Source organism: Ambystoma mexicanum, chromosome 3p (assembly GCF_040938575.1).
Source record: "Ambystoma mexicanum isolate Mex_15411 chromosome 3p, UKY_AmexF1_1, whole genome shotgun sequence".
Lineage (NCBI taxonomy): Eukaryota > Metazoa > Chordata > Amphibia > Caudata > Ambystomatidae > Ambystoma > Ambystoma mexicanum.
This window is the reverse complement of record NC_090925.1, coordinates 585,727,201-585,747,857: the sequence shown is the minus strand read 5'-3', so window position 1 is coordinate 585,747,857 and position 20,657 is coordinate 585,727,201. Positions and strand designations below refer to the sequence as shown.

The window sequence follows — 20,657 nt, the reverse complement described above, 5'->3', positions numbered from 1 at the left end:
GAAAGTGATTATTTGTTTCACAGTCTCCTCCTTGACAATCTCTGGGAACGTGGGCTTTAGTTTTCAGCTTGTGATGCTTTGCACTGCAGTTTCATGTTTGTCTGGGGAGTTCCCAAATGGAATGCTGTGACACCCCTGTTCTCAGAGGGCGAAGGGAGCTAGTAATTCAATGCTTGGTGTTCAATCGTGTTCCACTCATACTCTTTCGCACTGCTATGGGAACATAGATTTAATTTCCTACAATTTCGGGCCCCACATTGCAATAGTTCTGCACTTTTACTGCCAGGCATTGAATTCTCCCTGGACTCCTATGTCTCACTCCTCAGCATCTGATCTCGATATCTCCATGCTCTAGTTGTCTCACTGCCCCTTCTTCACAGTGGTTGAAGTGTACTGAAAAAGTAGAGGAACTGTGGTCTTGGCAGGGAAGAGGGTAGGCAGGAGCCTAGTGCAACATGTACCAAGGAGCTGCAGCCGGGGCATTGCAATAGTCTGAGTGACTAGTAACTAAGGCTCCCATTACAACTTTACACTTGCACAGGGACATGAATGGACAAATCCTCTATATAGAATTGTAAGAATGCTTGTAAAAAGTAGGGGAATGGTAAACAGAGACAAATAAAAGTAGTGGAACACTGCTCCCGACCGTTCCCGCTCACTTCGATCATTGCTTCTTCTCCTGGCTACTAAGTTTTGCATATCTGCTCTGGCACCCCAAACCTTGGTTTATAGTGATAATTTCGAGAAAAAAAATGTCGACTTACAAAAATGTCGAAAAAAAAATGTTGAAAACAATAATGTCGAAAACCTATACTTATAATGACAAGAGTCAATTTTTAGAAAAAAAAATGCCGAATTTTTTTTTTCATTTAGCACTATCAATAAATACATAAACAAGAAGAGTCACCCCAACCCCCCTCACCCAACACCCCCCTGCCACCCCCCCACCCCCCACCACCCTCTCACCCCTCATACTCAACACATTTTAATTATATATTTATTTATTTATTCAATAAATAAATAAACAATGAAAATATCATTTACTAGGGGGGTTCCCCCCCAACCCCCCTCACCCAACAATTCCCTGCCACCCCCCACCACCGTCTCACCCCTCATACTCAACACATTTTAATTATATATTTATTTATTTATTTATTTATTCAATAAATAAATAAACAAGGAAAATATCATTTACTAGGGGGGTTCCCCCCAACCCCCCTCACCAAACACCCCCCTGACGCCCCCCCACCACCCTCTCACCCCTCATATTCAACACATTTTAATTATATATATTTATTTATTTTTTTCTAAAAATTCGAAAAAATGTAGAAAAAAATTCGACATTATTGCTTTTCTACATTATTTTTTTGGAAATTTTCTTTTCGACATTTTGACTGTCGACATTATTGCATTCGACATTATCACTGACCACCCCAGATCTTCTATCAGAGCTGCTTCTTGCTGCATTTTATCTCTGTGGGCCTCTCTCTGAATCCTCGTTCTCAGCACTTCTCTCCCTGTGCCGACACCTCTATCCACAGCATAGGTTCGCCACACAGGCCTTGCTACTGCAGCATGTCTATCTATCCTGTCATTCAAGTTATTCTGTTTAGCATCTCTGTGTCTCCGCAATGATCAGGATGCGGCAGTCTCTTCACATCCTTGCTCCTGTTCACTGCTTCTGTCTTGGAGATGTGCTAGTGTTTCGTATCTTTAATTCGCACCCTTGGCGTGGGATCCAGCCAATCAGGTGGCAAGGAACGCGGGCTGAAACAGCTAACCTAAACTGGCACTCCAAGCTGACTGATGGCCGGTTCCCCCACCCATCATCTTCCCCCGCTGACCCCATAGTAATTTTGTCCACCAGCCCCCAAAACCCAATTACATCATTGCTGTGGCGGCATGTGCCACTGCCACAACTCCTGCAGCTTCTGTGCCTGCTCCCTTTGGCCGCCATGGAAAGGGAAGAGGGGATCTGTGCAGAGCCTCACCTTCTTATTCCATGGTGGCCATCTTTGTATAGTATTTCCTTTCCCTGAACAGGACGCCTCGAGGCGACCCGTTCATAGAAAGAAAATACCAGCCCATGGAACGGGTGCTAATAGCGGTAAGTTACCAATTCCAAGGGCTGGAACGGGTGTTAATGTCCCACGGCCCCTCGTTAAATGCCCACACTTCACTCAGGCCTTTAACTTGGGCTCTGGGCTGATAACATCCATTCCACCACTTGGAACGGGTGCTTAACGCTTCATTCTGTCCATCAAATACTGCTCTACAGCCTCATATCTTCCATACCACACCCGACACCACCATGGCACATTTAATACTGCTCCAGCAGACTTCCTGTTTCTTTTTCCTTTTGACTTTCCCAGGGTACTAAAAGAGTGGTCAAATGATGACAGCCATGAAAGAAAAACTCTCATTGTTATCAGTGGTTTAAGCGATTGGTGAACACTTTACCACAAAACAATTACTATTTTAGGGAACTCTTGGTAATTGTCTAGGCTATTCACCATAGCTTGCAATAACCAGATCACATGGACCTCACGATTGGCTCATTCGATGTATGGGTATTCACACTGCATAGAACAGATGTATTGTAACAGAAGGGCACCATAGAAAATGATGTGTTCAAGATGAAGTTTTACCCACCTAAAATGTTGCCACTAGGCCTTACCATAGAGAGCAATGTAGAGACAATGGGCCTCATTACGAGCTTGCCGGTCCGGATACAACAACACTGGTAAGCATGCCGGTACCATTTTATCCAGACCGGCAAACTGCGAGTTGTGCTCGTGGCTGCCTTTCATTCCGCCAGGTCTGACCTGGCGGAATGAAAGACACCCGTGAGCACAGCATGTCGGATGCATCCAACCTCCCCATTCCCATTGAGCCTGTGGGGCCCAAATGGTACTGGGGAAGAATTTTTTCCGGCGTCCAGGAATGCCCAAATACCGAGTCCGGCAAGGCCGTATTGACCCAGTAATTGCCCATTTCTGGGCGCCGGAAAAAAATTAATACTGGCGCAGCTGTGCCTGAATCACAGTCACGGCTACCGCCAGCCTCGTAATGAGGCCCATGTTTGGTTCTGGGAAGTGTATTTGGGGTGGAAAGGGTGTGCTTGGTGAGAGGTTTAGTCTCTGCTGGGCATGCTTTGGGTGGGGGTTATAGTGGAAGGGGCCTGGTTCACTTATGTGGGAAATCTATCAGGGGTTTCATCTAGTCTCCTCCACGTGAACTTTAACTAGGTCTGATACTAATCTTATCTCAGAAACTCTTCCCTCTGCAATTATTTATTTCCATTTTGAATGCTTTTTACTTAATTTTCTCCTAATATGGTCTGTTTTGTCCTGAGCACCAATGGCATAAGTGCATGGCTTTTTATGAAACTAAATTGAAATGTTGTGCATCTCAGAACTCTTTACAGATGTCTTCTCCTAGACAGATTTTACTACACTCAATAAACTTCTGGGTTAGCATTTTCTGGACTCGTCTTGTACTTTCTCTTTTAATTCTGATGAATGTGATTCCCTCTGTAACACTAAAACAGAGGATGTTATGACCTCCCTTTCTAATTAGAATCAATCCACACTGTTGAGGTACAGAACAGCAGCTGCGGCCCTCCTGGGAAGCAACACAATGCAGCAGAAGTTGTATGGCAGTTAACGTGGAGACGGGGACAATGACATCACCTCCGAACCACTGCTCCCAGGATGCTGTGCACACGCCAGAGCAGGCGCAATGATGTTGCACGCTAAGAGTGGCAGAATGTGCTGAGGTCATGCGCCCCAGAAGCCTACGAGCCCCACCTTGCAATACACTCTGAACACGAAGTGCAGTGTTTCTCAAAGAGCTCTGGACACGCTACCCGGCATCCGTGAGTAGCGTTGTTGATCTGACCTGGATTCCTGATTTTTGGACTCTGCTCTGTCATGCTGGTATTGGTTTTTGGGCATTCCTTTGGATTTTTGGATTGTTGCACTGTTTGTTCTCCTGGATGAGCTCGGCCTGCTATTGGAACTGTCTCTTCAATGTCCCCTCTTTTTGGATTGATGTTCTGATTCTTCTTCTAGACAGCTTCCGCCTGCTATTTGAAAGTGCCCCCTACAGTCCCCTTTTTGTATTCGTGTTAGAACATTTTGGTCTTTTGGATGTACTGAGATATATTGTTTTCTTTGTACCTGTGGAGTGCAAAACGGAACTGGAGCTGGTGTCCTTCTTTGTTTTTGTCGTTGTCATTGTCCTTGTCATTGTCCTTCCCTTATCCTGAAGCTTTCCTCAGACTGGAGCCACAGAGGTGGGGTGTCCCATAGGTTATACCTGCCTCTCTACGGCAACAGTAAGGAAGGACTTTTTGAAGCTAAGAAGAGGGAATTGGTGCTTCCTCGTAGCTTGGACTGCAAGCCACTTGGCAACATGTGTACTTTGCTTCACAGCCTGGGAGTGAACCAGGTGGTATACTTTCCCAGCCTTTCCTTCGAAACTCTATAACAGTGCAAGGTTGCATACCACTGGGACAGTGCTCTTGGGAGGAAAGTCGCCCTATTTAGTATTTCTTTTTTTTATTGTTGCGTCTTTAGTTTACAGAAAACCTTACACAACATGTAAAAAGAACATCACATAAGCTATACATAACCACATACAATACATATACAATGAAAAAAACAACTCACAATGAAGGTGCAAATGCATCCTAGATTAGCCTGTTGTATAAAATTCATCAAAAATTAAAAACCAAGCAAACAATCTTATATCCAGCAGGCCACACATCACGAAACAGACACAAACCTCCATTAGATGTAAATAGGAGGCCAAATGGATTTTTTCCAGATCTTTTATAACACATTCTAAAAATGCATTAAGTGCCAAAATCAGGGAAATATTAGCCCCCCACTCCAAAAAAGGTTCAGTAAGAGCTCCGAGTTTTTATCAAATTTATCTTTGAAGATCTCACTGTGTATAGGCTCAAAATAGGCACTAAATGCTGCAATGTCTCATTCGAGTTTTCCTCCCCACAAAATCGACACCCAAACTCCAGACGACCGTGCCCAAGCATGTCATTATTGACCCAGTGCTGTGTCCTCTCGAGAGTCGGTATCTGATTGAGCCTAAATTGCATATAGGTAGTCCTTCCCCTAGCACAGGGAAACCTCTGAAGATAAAGTGGTAGACATTCCCTGACATGCCCATAATTGGAATATTCTTTGTAGGTGTAATATTATTAACACAATCCATAGTCTCCACCCAATCTCCCCTAAAAAGAGTCCTCTTCTCAATTCCTGGATGATGAACCAGATCCTTGTATAGTTAAGCCAAAGGAGAGCAAAATAAGATTCATTTTGAAACAAAACTTTTTCAGGGATGGAACCAAGTCACTACTCCCAACCTCTCGTAAAGTTTCATACAATGTATTTTTTGGGGATTACTTATTTTCCTAAACAATGAAAGCTGTTTCCAAAGGTATCTAGCTTCAAGTGATATTAAGCAAAGCTTGTGGTGTACAACTGCATTAGGAACTGCCATGGATATACAGAATATCTCTTTCCATAGTTTACCCTGTATAATATTAAGAGTGTGGCTCATATCATGTGTACATAGATCCAAACCATAGAGCAAGGTAATAACGCCTAATGGGTAGCAGAGAAAATCTGAATAGCTTTAATCTCAGGAATTTCATCTGAGACTTAAGTCTGCAGACTTTCTCGTCAAGGCTCTGTTTCCACAACTCCAAACTAACCCTATTTATAAGGTTATAACCCAAATAGGTAAGTGCGCGACCCTGATCTACCGATTCACCACCCATAGACCACTTAAAGGTCTGAATCTTTCTTTTTAAGAGAAGACCAATATCTGTGATTTGGAAGCATTAGGCATGAGGTTATTAGCGTCTGAGTAAAGGTAAAAAAGGTACATTTTTCTCCTCAGGCGACGAGGGGTGCGATCCAAAAGAATAAAATCGTCAGCAAAGGCCATCCACTCAATCCCGATCCTCCTCAACCTGGCCGGAGCAATGGAGGGACCCTGCCACACTTCCTCTGCATCGCTAACGTACAGGTTGAAGAGAATGGGAGCCAGTGAACAGCCCTGCTTGAACCCCACGTATGTAGCAATCTCCTGAGACAAAGTCCCCTCCCTCGACAGCCCTACCCTTATGGTTGTGTTAGTATGAAGGAGGGCCAGGAGCTGAACTATCTTAAGTGGGATGTTCATAGCTAGCATCTTGGACCACATTCTCAATCTTATTACACCATCAAAAACATTGGAAAGGTCCAATGATGCTAAAAACACATCTCCGATATTTGACTGGTAAACCCAGTCTCTTAAATGAGCCAAGACTGTCGCATTCAAACTAGTTCCCACCTCTTCCCTAAAACCTACTTGAAATTTACTGAGAAGTTGGTTATCCCTAACAACACGATTAGGATCTCTTAAAAGCAAGATGGCAAAAACCTTACTAGCCGCATCAATGAGCGCTATAGGTCTATAATTATTAGGTGTTAATACATCTCCCTTTTTATAAATGGGCAGAATGATAGATTGAACCCAAGAGTCTGGGATAATATGCGTCTCAAAAATGTGGTTAAATATAGCTTTCAGCAGATTGGCCCACAACTCTGGGTCCGCTTTGATGACAAAAGGAGGGATGCCATTGGGACCGGGACCCTTGATGGCTTCAATTTATGTATAGCCCATATAATGTCCTCATGGTCCCATGTGCATCCTCCTATAACGGGTAAGCCCAAATCAATTTCACCACCTTTTACAAACTTAACAAGAAGATTTATTAGTGTAGAAGGTGCTCCAGGTTTTGGCTTGGATTGGACACTCCAAGCTGGCCTTAGAGGTGTTTAAAGTCTTATTAATAGTGGACCAGAATTTGCCATCCATGCCCTTACAGATATGTTCCACCATGTCTGATTAGAAGTCAAATAATAATCAATTTTTAGGGATTTTATCAGGTTTTTTGTGTCTGAGAATGAGTTTTCTTTTTAGAATCGCAAACTCAGAAGCCGATACAAGCTGCTTTTTGAGGGCCACCAAATCTCTGCTTTTATCTCTTTTGTGGTATAGATTCTTGTGTCCCACCTAAAACTCTCAGGTTTCTTGATAGAACTACTGCTCGCTTTACTAATCTTACAGGCGCAGGCAAGTATAGCATTATGGTAAAAATTCCCCCCATCCTAAGTGGGGATTGCCTCCCAAATCTGATTGGCCATCATTAGAGTAGTCTTTAAGGAGGGCTTTGAATTTCCCCATGGTTTTTCTATTCCAATTGAGTGATCTTCCTTGTTTCACCACTGAAAGCCCTATGATATCTGGCCTGATATAAGTGCCCGGATGTGCTAAAGTCAAAATGAAGGCTAATGGAATGTGATATGATATGATACGATAGTTTGTTTATATAGCGCCTATACACAATGTGTTTCAAATCGCTTCAAGGAAAGGGAGAGAACAAGGGAAAACACAATGACATTCTTCTGACATTCAAGATGGGAATCACCTAGATCAATATTCATATGCGTTAGATTTCTGCAATCTTGTTTCCATCCATTAGCCACATAGAAAAAATCAATTCTGGAACTGCAAGAGCCCCTCTGCCAAGTGTACTTTGAATATTCCGAGTTGAAAGGGTGATCCAGCATCCCCAAGTCCCAACCCTCTAAAAAAGTGTCCAACCACATGCCCCTTTTATTCCCCTAGGATCTCAGTTAGGCTCTCCTCCACAACTTCAAAAGGAACTTTCACTGGATTCCAATAAAGGTTTAACAGCAAGATTGGTTCCACCACATTGTCTATATCCAATGTGATACCCAGGAGCCAATCTTTACTGTAAACCACTTTACACTTAAACCCAAAATTAGAATCTACAGCAATGGTGAAGCCTCGACTTGGTCACCCCTCTACACCTTTTAACGCGGGATGGGAAAAGGTATGAAAACCTTCTATAGAGAAGAGGTCAACTTTCAAGGTTTCCTGAAATAAGTATATGCAGAGGAAAGTATATTAGAATACTTTATTAGAAATCTATTCAGATTTACACTCCTGCAAGTGTTCCATGAAATAAATTAAATATTAGTCATGTCATGTACAACCAGTACCTTGTCTTAAGGTCTCCAGTGTCTTAAGAGCTGGCTGAAGCCAACACCAGTCATGTCCATTATCTAACAAATTGAAGATCAAAGACAATACCGATGCAGAGTTATTAAAGTGATTATTATCCAAATTTCCAACTTGGCCAAGTGGCATACCTATCTATAGGTTACTTATATTCGAGAAAACTATTGGCCTCCGTTATACTTGATAATTTTTTTTTCTTGGGCTCTTACCATATCTGCTGCCATCTCCGAATGGAAAGTACATACCATACGGAGATTGTTGTGAACTGTCAGTGAAATGGCATCGATATCGTCAGTAGTTATAGACCGAAGTAAAGGAATCTTCTTAAAAATATTTAGATTAGTTCTGTTAAGGTTGGACACTAAATCTGCCTTATTATTAACCCACCCCATAATTTTTCCTTTGTTAATTGTAGGGGCAGGTTTCTCAGAAACTGCCAACTCCTTTTTCCTATCTTGGCCTGGTAAATCCTCAGGCTTAGGTATAGCTACTGCTACCGAGGTACCCTCCAATGAAGCAGTCAAGCCCGAGAAAGCAAACCCCTAGTCATATTGTTAACGGCCTGCCCACATTCTTTGTTAGAAATAGACTGTGCCACTATAGACTGTGAACATACCTGAAGTACAGCAGCCAAAGGAGGGACTAAAGTCTGTGGTCCAGTAGTAGAAAGAGCAGCAGAATTCTGCGGACCGGTAGAGACCCTTGCATGCTTAGTGCTAACTATTTTACCAAAAGTAGTCATCTTAGTTTGTTTTGTTTGTGGGCAATCATGCATAGATTCTTCTCTGGATTGAATCGTAGCACTATCGTGTATACTTTGTCTCTCTATCTCATTGTCAACTTCCCTCCCAGCCACTGGGAGCTTGGATTACTACCTATTTAGTAGTCCATTGGCTGGCCTGCACTCTGTCAATTCCTGGAACTCCTGAGTGACTCCTGAGTAAACCTGATATCCTTTGGGTGTCCTCAATCCAACAATCACTCCTTTTCCTCCTCTGTTTCAATCTCTGAATCTGGAGTTGCTGCATTAAGTGCACACACAATCATATTGCTGCCCCTTCTGTCCTTATGCCTGTTTCAGGAATTCTGGTTTCCTTGTATTCTTCTGTATCTTGTCATCCTAATTCCTCTTTGCAGGCAGTTTGCTTCCCTAGTAATTTTAAACAGACCATGATTATTACCTTAATCAAGAAGCCCTCGCTAAACACTTCCAATCCTTATTTTTGTCCTATTTCTTTATTCCCATATTTTTATAGAATTCTTGAAAGATTAGTTCTGTCTCAATTATAAGGTTATCTCAACTCTCATAATATTTGATCACCATTTCAATCAGGGTTTAGGTCTGGCTACTCTTCTAAAAATGTTCCTTGCTCACTTAGCACACTTCATGCCGGCCACCGGCCTCTAAACTGCAGGAATGGGAAAGCAACCATTGCTGCTCAGAGCGGTCTTGTTGCCTAGAAGCAACCTCTTGGAGTTGCTACAGAAGGTGGTTTGTATGAACCTGTGAAACATCAACGTTAACCTCACATCTGACCTCTTCCATCTGACTGCTACAGTTGTTAGAGCTGCCACCATCACACTTTGTGTGTTTTTATTGTGGAGTTTTGATGCTAGGCCCCTACTCAGTGGCGGAGCCAGGGAGGGAACAGGGGGGGGGGGCAGTCACCCCCTCTGGCTCTCCACTGGTGCCCAGTGCGCCCCCATTTATCCCATTGGCGCCATATTACCCCCTCACCTCCTAAAAGCTGCCTCCGCTACTGTCCCTGCTCGCTCCACCTTCAGTGAGAGCAAGGTGGCCTGCTGGCCCATGGCCCCGTTTGTGACTTGCTGAGGCCAGATTTAGAAAAGGGGAAACCAAACAAACTACATTCTAAGGAGTGCCACTGACCCCATGACGGCTAGACGAGAAAAGAGTATCCTTCGAGGCCCAGACACAGGACGCTGCTGGTTGGCACTGCGGGTCTGAGCTCGGAGCTCAGAATGCTTGGCACTGGCATCAAAGGAAATGCACCCATGCCATAGCAGGATGAAAGACACCAGCAGGAGAGATGTGGCAGCCTGAAATAAACAAACGGGACTGGCTTACTTGGTCTGTTGACAGTTTGTATGGCCCTTTTCAAGGGTGACAGGCAGATTGTGAATGTTCTTGAGCTTGCTGTGCACTGCAGTATCTATTTCTGCAGAGCCTGCATGTCTGGTCACTCACCCGACCAAATATTACAATTACAGCACCGCACTCTCACCTGAAAACTGGGTAAAACAAATGTTGCCAACATTTACAGCCAATGACATCGACTGGCTCCGCTAAATTATGTGTTTGCATTTAACAGCTGGAGAGGGATGTTGAAATGCAAAACTGTTTGCTAAAGGTTTAGTGAGACGAGTAAATTGTAAATAAACTGCTGGGCCATGGGATTGATCGCCATTTTGTCATGTGACACCCGAGGCCAACATGTGATTTGAAAGCTTGTTTCGCAGCGACATTTCTTTGTATGAATGGGCACTTGATCAGGCAAAGGTGGGGGAGGGGAGTGGCAGAAGTAGTGCAGTAACAACAGTATTCATCCAACCAAGTTGTGCCTGATGCAATCGTATAAGTATAAAACAAAAATAGAATTAAATGAACGCTATGCAGAAAGTATTAGGCAAACTGAACGACTGATGCATCATTGCACACATCTGAAAACCCAAACTTTACACGAATATTTTGGCCACATTTGTCTTGGCCACATTTGTCCTGACTACATTTCAGCCCAAACTAAAAAAGCACTAATAACTGTGTCATTTCATGTAAAGAATCACGGTCCACAGTGCGTCTCAGACGTCTGGCTTTCAGCAGTCTCACATGCAGTATGGGCCGAACGCCATGCAAACAAGCATTGGCAAAGCCAACAGTTTGTGCTTTCGTGCAAGGATGGGAAAGACATTTGCCAGGGACTACCGTAGTGGCATTAACTGCCCATAGCAGCTGCAAAATGGTGCCAGTGCCTGAGCATCTAATAGCAGTGCCAGGCAAATGCCTTATACTAATAGTCAAGCACATTTGTTCACAATGAGATATGATATGACATGTTCGTCTATTTATATGACGCCTATACACAATGTGTTTCAAAGTGCTTAATTTGATCCATTGGACACTCAATAATCAAGGCAATTGTTGCACCAAAAATGCAATACATTGTAATGACCATGAGGAAAGTGTCCACTAGAAACATTGAGGATGGATCGAGGATTTGTTTGTTTGTTTATTTTATTTATATCACGCACCTGACCCGGAGGTAATTGGGCGCTAGAGGATAGTAATGGTTACAAGACATAGCATATACAGTTATTTATATGAATACAGTTTGCGCATTCAAGGAAGAATTACAATGGTACATATATACATATTATACATAGGTCACAGCAGTAGTATAGGATGGATAACACATACTAGTTGTGCAGACCTCCTAAAGGTCGGTGGTATCAAGAGCTGTCATTTTGTGTTTTGTTGAGTATCCAAGTGATAACATGGCTTCTGAATTTGTTGAAGGTTTGAATAGTCTGGATATTCTGAGGGAGAGTGTTCCAGAGCTGGGAGCCTCCGGCTCTTTTTAGATTGTATCTGGGCACCGCCAGACATGGTATGTTGGATGATCTAGTGATTCTGTTGGGAACCTTCATGAGAATTTATCTGTGAGATAGGACGGGGGCTTGGTGGTTAAGCGCTTTATGAGTGAGGCAGATAGTTTTTAGGTCAATTTTGTCATGTATAGAGAGCCACCCGTAGTGCTTTCTGGTTTCTGATATGTGCTCTCTTTTGGGAATGTTCAACGCTGCTCTGATCGCGTTATTTTGCATCATCTGGAGTTTATTTAAGATGGTTTTGTTTGCTCCTAGATAAAGGCTGTAGCAATAATCCAATTTAGAATGTATAAGCGCTCTCGCCAGAGTAAGGCAGCTGGTGGGGGATAGTAAAAGTCTACAGGCTCTGATCAACTTGTCTGTGTAGGCTGTGGCCGATGAGGTCATGTTAATCTGCTTAATTAGGTTAGACTGGGCATCGAGGTAGAAACCTAAAGTTTTTACATGTTTGGCAATGGGTATACTGTTTCCATCGATGAGGATATTTGTGTAGGGAGAACTTAGTTTGAGAAGGTTATTAGATGATCCGACTAGGAGTAATTCTGTCTTATCATCATTCAGGCAGAGGCCATGTGTGGCCATCCATGCCTGAATGATGATGTAGACTTTGTTAATCCGTGCAACGTCTATATCATAGGTTCCTGAAAGGGGTAGGAGTATCTGGGTGTCATCCGCATAATTTGTGTAGGTGACACCCAGACGGTCCAGTTTGTCGAATAGTGGCTTTGTAAAAATGTTGTACAAAGTGGGCGAGACGTAGGATCCTTGAGGGACTCCGCAGGTGATAGGGATGGGGTCAGCAGCTGCTGAAGGTGAGAACATGCGCATAGTTCTGTTAGCAAAGAAAGATTGAATCCAGGCAACTGCAGAACTGGAGAAATGGGCCGCTGGGGATAGGTGGTTGCAAAGTATGGAGTAATACAAAACCTTAGCAGCCCCCTTGGTACAGAATTATATATGAAACAACCACGCAGATTTTAACCTGAAATGGATGGTGATTGATCTGCTTAAACCGGATATAAATAATCGTTGTATTACAAATTGGTTTCATAGTCTTGAACAACAATGGATACACCATCTAGAAACACACAAGACAGGTACAAATGAAGAAATCCACTCAACTGCATTGCTAGGCCGAATTATGCTTTGCATTCCAGTACAAGATGTGATCATGAAAGTTCCAGCTTTCTTCCATCAAGCTAGACTACATTTCCTCCATTTCTCTTGCTTGTAGTACAATTTCAAAGCAGTGTTTACCATACAATAAGAAGCTACAGGTGTGTGTATATATATATATATATATATATATATATAAATGTCAACCTAGCGCACCACCACACACTGCTAGCGACCAGCTGTCAACAATATACTACTACTAATGCGGCGAGGGTGTTGCCATGGTAACGGTGCCTCAGTATCCTCGACACGTGGCTACTATCACGTGTCTGGAGTGCAGCTGTTGCCATGGCGACACTTCCCCAGCTTTTTCAGTCTTGCTTCTATTTAGGACGCCTAGCGGTCTCGGAACGCTGTTTTTCCAAGCTCATACGAAACACTGGTTAATCTCGAGCTGTGCCACCAAGTGCTTCTCAGGGACCATGGAATCCTCTCTTATGTAGGAGGTACACTATCCATTGCATGGCTTCCATCCCTCCTTTTGAGTTGTCACGGCGACCAGAACCACAGTTAAAATGTAACCTCAGCCAATGATGTCTACATCTTTCTTTATTACAGTCATTGCCATTTTTCATGATGCAACCTTTAATATACACTTGAACTTTGCGATCCAGAAGCCATCGTGAGTATGGTTTCCTTTATAAAATTGTGCTGGGTACACCTATAGGTGCAGATGGATGATTAAATCAGAGGAATAACCCAGGGGGTTGTATTTTTTGGTCTTTAGGTTTGCTTTGGCGATATGAAGTTAAGGCCTTTAACACACCGTACACTTCAATTAATTATAAGTAATTGTGCTTCATTTATTAATATATTGGCCCAGATATAATTTCCCTGTGAATCCAACACACTATACTCTAACAGTGGTACTCTATTTCATTTCCACAGATCGAGGCAGCATGTCCTGATGAAAATATTCCGAGCACACCATTGGGAGTTTGTTGAAACTAGGAAGAAAGGGAAGTTGCAATACCCCTTTTTTAGACCTCAAGACATACAACTTTTGAAGACAACCACCATGAGTTTCGATTGTCTCAGCTAGTATACAGAATTTAGCATAATTACACAAAAAATGCTTGATGACTAAATGAATTGGATTATATTTATTGTTGATATGTATTATAAGTCCTGGTTAGCAGCCGTGTAGTTATGGTTAAGATGCTCAACTCATAGGAAGAGCACTTTTTGGCTGGCTTATAACTTCGCTCCCCCAGGACGAATCCTTCCCAAACTTTGCAAAAAAAAGTATATGGCCCACTCTGAATTTCTTTGGTAAGTTTGGTAAGGTTTTGTCAAGGGGGGAAAAGTTATAGGGGGGCAAACCTCTTTTTTTTCCGTAGACATAATGAAAGAAAATGTGCTGACACCTACAGCCTAAACTGCTGGTTTTGGTCCGCGGATGCACTTCCGTGTTCGGTCCGTGGACGGGCATCCGATTGGCCTAGAGGGTGACGTTTTGTTCGCGGACATCGTATGCGCTCACTGATTGGATGGTGAAAAGTGTGAAGTGCAGCAGATTTTTGGAAACGCCCACCAGGTTGGATTCGCGGACAATCGCCAATGTCCGCGGACGTCACAGTAAAAATATATTAAAAAAAACAACATTGCACTTGTCAAACTTCCTTGTCAATGTTTCGCGAACACTTCAGATGTTTGTGGACATCTATGCCTATTTCTGCATTACAGGGTTGGTGAAAAGCAGTTTTTGGATGGCTTATAACTTTGGCGTCACTCAATGAAACTGCATGAAATTTTGGAATGCTATTCTACACCTGATTCCAAAGTTTGGTGGGGTTCTGTCAAGAGGGGTTAAAATCAGAGGGGGGGTCCCAAAATATTGTAACGGCTTATAAATGTGGTGCCATTTGATGAATCTACACAAAAGTTTGCAAAAACATTTAAGATCTATATATAAATGTTTTTGTAAAGTTTGGTGGGATTTTGTCAAAAAGGGGCTAAATTATAGGCAGGCTCTCAACATTTTTAAATGGCTTATAACTTTGTTGCCGTTTGACGAATGTGGATAAAAGTTTCCAGAAAGATTATAAACCCAACCTTGAATGTTTGTGTAAAGGCAAGTGGGGACTAAGTTATATGACTATTTATGTACATACATTTTTGCACTTTTGAAAAAATCAAACATGGGCAGATTTCCAGCAAACTCATGTAAGGAGCATTGGCAATGACCTTAAAGCATGGTTTTGCAAATGTGCCTGTGTTTTATTTTTTGACATAAGTGTCATAATTTAGGTACAAAAAATAGTGACACAGTTTTGGTGACTGAGTTATAGACTGTGGTCATGTGCAGTGGCCAGATTGTCCGGGTCATGGCATAAGGTCATGACCTGGACAATTTGGCTACTGGCCATGACCACGAGGGACGACATATGGGGTTAAAGTGGCCATATGCACCTGGGACCGGCTATGTGGTAAGGTTATTTGAAAGTGGGATAGGTTTGAAATTGTGCTCGTCGCAATATGGTCATAGGGTTCTCTCTTTGCCTTCTGTAGGCTTCCATGGAAAGGTAAAAGGGAGCCCCACCTTCTATTTCCATGGTGGCCATCTTGGAAAAGCATTTTCCGTCCTAGAGCAGGACGCCGCAGACGACCAGCTCTAGGAAGAAAAATTCTTTATTTTTTTTAGCACCCCAGGTTATTGCTTTGTGAACACGGGGTGCTAATGGTCTTCATCCCCCATTGCAAGGGCTGGGATGGGGGATAACGGTCCGGACCACTCATTATCCGCCCTCGCTTCACTTGGGCCAATAACTTGGGCTGCCAGGCCATTATCCCCCTTTCCAGCCAAAGTGTGGAGTCAAAGATGACCCTGAGGTTCTTAGCCTTACAGGTAGGGGTAGGAGGAGGGCCAAGGGAGGCCGGCCATAGAGTGAGGGGAAAGGAAGGAGAAGGTGCACCAATGAGAAGGATCTCAGTCTTACTGGCATTTAGACAAAGATCGTTGGCAGCACACCAATTCTGAATGGATTTACAGCAAATTTACGAAAGCACGCTTTTGGGACCAAGCTGCTGCTCCTTTTGCAAATTTGGTGAAAATCCATCCAGAGATTTGGCCTGTAGGCAAGCGCAAAATACTTTTACATTGCGTCTGTGAGGATTTCTACAAATTTTGGGAGCCCTCCTATACCTTTGCCCCCACCGGACGAAACCGCACAAAACATTGCAGAATCATTCCGAGTGGGCCATATACTTTGCAAAAATTCACGTGGATTCATCCAGGGGGCAAAGTCATAAATCGCTCAAAAAGTGATCTTTCTTTGAGTTGATCAACTTAACCATAACTACAGGGTCGCTACCGCATATTACGTACGGCCTGTAATATTCCTGCGTACAATATGGCGTTTTTACCTGTTTCCATGGAAGTAATGTGGACTGAATGTTAATGCTGATAAATAAAATGAGTTTAGAAAAATTGGAAACATGTTTAAAATATCAATTGTGAGTGTCAGAAATATAAGGAAAGCCATTTTCCAATTTGTGTATTAATACTTATACACAAGACAAAACTGTTGCCTTTGCGAAGGCTTGTTTTTAACAAAAGGATATGCATAGTGCTTATAAATCCAGTGGCTGATTGCAGACCTGGTTAAGACATTATTTTTACACCAGCAGTCGTTTTACAGCTCCAATTAAGTCATTACCTCTCGGAATGCTGCAAGGAAAACTGGAGGGTATTTTGAGTGCAATGCTTGATGGTAAGGCTTCATTAAAGCGAGCTCAAAGAGTTCATATGAGGAAGCGGTTTGTGTGGCGAGGGGAGGAACTAGGGGGGAATTGCCATAGGAATTATAGGAATTAGCCTGGCAAGGGGCAGTCAATGGGTGGATAAATAACTTAACAACACCTTCAAGCTATGTGTCCCTCCTAATATGCCATTTCTCTCTATCTATACTCTAATGCAATAGTTTTGGCATGTAGGTGGCACCTGCCCAAATTTAAAATCAAGCAATACTTTATTAAGTGGAAATCCCAGCATGTAAAAAATGCTTCCTTTGTTTTCTCACAGAACAGTGAAGCAGAGCTATTTTTAAAAAAGCTCCCAATAAATGGATATATGTCTTGAAAATGCAAAGCTTTAGGCAGAGTTTTACAAATGGCTATTCAGCCTTTTTGTAGGAAATTGATTCCTGCAAAACATGGTGTAGTAGGGTTAGATATTTTGAATAAATATTTGGTAATGCATCTTTGTCCACACACCTTTGCATGGACAAATAGTGTTCAGGGCAATAGCTTTATTTTTGTGCTTTATAGTTCATGGTTCTATGTTCTTTTGCTACCAGGTTTTTTCCCCATGAGTTTTCTTCTGTAAAAGTATTAATCGAAAATACGAATTGAAAAATCTTTTTTATATTTTGGGGGGTTCACACCCAAACCCCCTTCCCTATCATTTAATTCCTATCCCTATCTCCTCTACCCCTTCTATCCCCTTAGCCACCCACTTCATTTTTTGATGCGTTTTTCAATTCATATTTTTCAGGAAAAAACTCATTGGAAAAAATAGTATACCGTAGTGCGTATCCATAAATATGCAAGAGAAGAAATTACATTTTCCATATGAATGAGTGTTCGTACTGATACATTATGCAAAAGCAATGAGAAAGCAAGAAATATGTTGGCAACTTTGTTTTAATTCATGAATTTGGATGCACTGTAATGAATGTTTCTGTGTATGTTGTACGTGGATCGATTAATGAGACTAATTATATTCTTTTTTATTAACAAAAATGTTTAAGCGGAGGAAACTACTTTGGTAATGCATTTAAAAAGAATGAAATAATGGATTTATTAATTGAATTATGCGAAGTACACGACCAGTCTTTTTGAAAAAAAGGAAAGGTGTGTCATCTTTTTTTTAATGTGATAAATATCTAAAATTCCGAGATGTTGAATATCCTAAGTGGTTCCTGTAATATCTGTGGAATGTACATATCCATCCATATCTTTCCTGTCACCAGCAACTCTGATTCATTTCAGATCACCCTACCCTCTGACATGGAGGCTTTTTGATTGGTTGCAATGTTAGGCAGGGTGCCACAAAGTGCATCAAATTTGCATAACTTAATCATTAACACAGGGCAACACAGGTCTACATTTCATTGAAATACCAATATGACTTACAAAGCAAGCAGCCCCTTTCATGGGGAAGAATCATATCTGGTACACTACTGCTTCACAAGATGAAAGCATGAAGGGCTCATGCAGGGACGTTGACATTTTCTTTAAGTCTGCATTACAGGGCATTTGAAGATGTATGGAATAGTGCATGTTCCTATGCGGTAAGCTATGTTCTCCAGCCCTAGTGGATCAAGACTAATGTGTCTGCTATCAATCGCCCCTACTACACTGTGAAAAGAAGCTATATCATAGAATGAAGCTTTAACAGTGGAAAGCTCTGCTGCAGTCCCTGTAAAACAAATGAACATGCAAACCCTTTTCAGCATGGTACCCATGGCACCCAAGGCCTCGGATCGATTTTCGGGAAATATGGATTGTGGAATGCCACCATGCCATCAGCCCCTTGAAAAGAAACAGTGTCACTCAAATGAAAAACCCAGAGAACCTTCAGAACTGCTGACAGTGCAATGAAACTTGTGCTACTGACTCAAAATAAAATAATACATTCAGAATGTCCACAGTGTGTGAGATAGGAGCTCTGTTGAATCGAAAAGTTTTTACTTTTCTGCTGTTCCAACATGTTGAATAAGTTCATCCCCTGCCAGTATATTCAAGCCTTAAATGGATGTATTTGGCAATAAATGATTCAAGAGAGAAGATGACCTCACCCCATTAAATAGGCAATCTTCCACAGTGGATTGGTCCCTTCAGAATCTTCTGTAATGGGTTCAATCCTAGTTGCTTTGTTCAGAATTATTTGACGCGTGATGTCAGTCTGAGAATGCTTTGTCTGCATGAAGTGTGGAGTGGGCACCAGAAGTGTGGGAGCCTTGGGAGATTCAAAGATGGAGGGATCCTTCTGTGCACTGGTGCTTCAGTCCTGCCACTCTAACTCCTCCCTCCCACCTATCTTCCCTGTATCAACCAATCTCTAATAATTACCAAACTGGTGTGATTTCTTTTGGCCTGGCAGAGCCTGTGCTATGAAGCACTGCGCCCTCATTATCCACTAGGGACAGATACTATCCTCCTCGAAGGAGACACATTTTTTCAGAGGGGAAGCAAAAGTCTTTTGTTAGGGCTTAGCCCAAAAGATTTGTTTTGGGTGAAATACAGTCAGAATTCACAGAAGGCCCTGACAGGAAGCTCACCGGCAACCAAGCTGAAAATAAAATGACTCCAATTAGACTTGGTCAGCATATTTATAGCTCACCAGCAGCCACCATGTCAAATCTACACATGGTTTATAGTTATTATTTAATCTACCACCATGGGAGCACACAATTAAATAATGGTGGATATAGGCAGTCCCTGGCTGGCAATGTGTGGGTTATATTTGGACTTCTGCAAGTGTAAATGTTACGTTGTACCTGTGATGTTGCCAAACTACAGGGCAGCTGCAGAGAGGTATCAGCAGAGAGGTTCAGCAGAGTTACATTTTTGCACTATACTTTTCTGCATTGAGCATTTCGGAAAATGAGCCTGATTAGCAGAGCTCACTTTCAGAGACAGAATTACCAGAATCATTTTGGGTTGCTGAAAAATCAAAAAAGCTCAGGCTACTACACCATCATGAATGGCATTATGTTACAGAGTCAATAACTTTATTTAGGAAAATGCCCCTCAGCACAGTGAATTTCAAGAAGGAATGACTCAGAGAGTAATGTTCCTTCAATGGTGTTTAAGATAAGCAGGAAAGGAATCACATAATTCCAGGACAGAGAGCAAGGTGACAAACATTTGTTCACCTATTTCCTGCAATTACACATTTAGGAGAGGACACACATTGTTTTAATAAATGTAAATGTATCATTGGGAAGTTGTTTTATATATATAACAATCATAAACTAAACAATGAGCTCTCCGGGAATTGGATATTATTCAGAAAATGAATCATTGGGAAGTTAGTTTATGGAATTGCAAAGGTAGTTAGATTAGGTGTAGTCAGCTTTCTAATAGAGCTTCTAGCTAGAAATAGGAGCCAGTGTTGAGAAGAGTGGAAGAACCTTATAAGTGATATAATTGGCTTAGTACAATGTAGGTAGGTACAATGTAGGTAGAATTTGAAAATTCAAACTGAGATTTCACGAGTGAAAGACTTAGTAATAAGACAACTGACTCAATAGACAGAAGAAGACCTTCATCTAGAATAGCAGAAGGTGGAGCAGGGGAATGAAACTCCAGAGGGACCAGGAGCAAACATATAATTTGCACGTTCTTGTGGTTCCCTTTGCACCCAAGCTTGAAGAAAAAAGGTTATGATTGTGTCATCTTTAATTTTGTCCCATTTGTTTGCCCACTGCAAGTAGTTATAGTTAATGTTTAGTTTAGTTTAGTTTATTTATTTGTATAGTGCGGCCTGGCCCTGGGGCATCTGGGTGCTTGGCATGGTTACAAGGTTACAGGCAATATATGATCGTTTACATGGTTATTATAGACATTGTATGACATTTACACAGTTATTGTAGTACAGGATATACAAGATATATAGATGTAGAACGAGATAGTCAGGATATCTTAGATATATACAGAATATTTGAGCAGTAATGTTTTGCCGGTTGTGGTGGTGATATATATATATGTGTATATGTGTCGAAGATGAA

The 20,657-nt window shown here is 42.0% G+C and overlaps 1 long non-coding RNA gene across 1 annotated transcript in view; it reads left to right on the top strand.

The window, feature by feature from the left end:
• LOC138580631 (uncharacterized) overlaps nucleotides 1–17,183 on the top strand; it is a 204,716-nt gene extending 187,533 nt beyond the window's left edge. The window contains exon 3 of the long non-coding RNA XR_011304307.1: nucleotides 13,810–17,183. This is a non-coding gene — a long non-coding RNA (uncharacterized lncRNA). The remainder of the gene's footprint in view (nucleotides 1–13,809) is intronic.
• The last annotated feature ends 3,474 nt before the right edge of the window (nucleotides 17,184–20,657 follow it).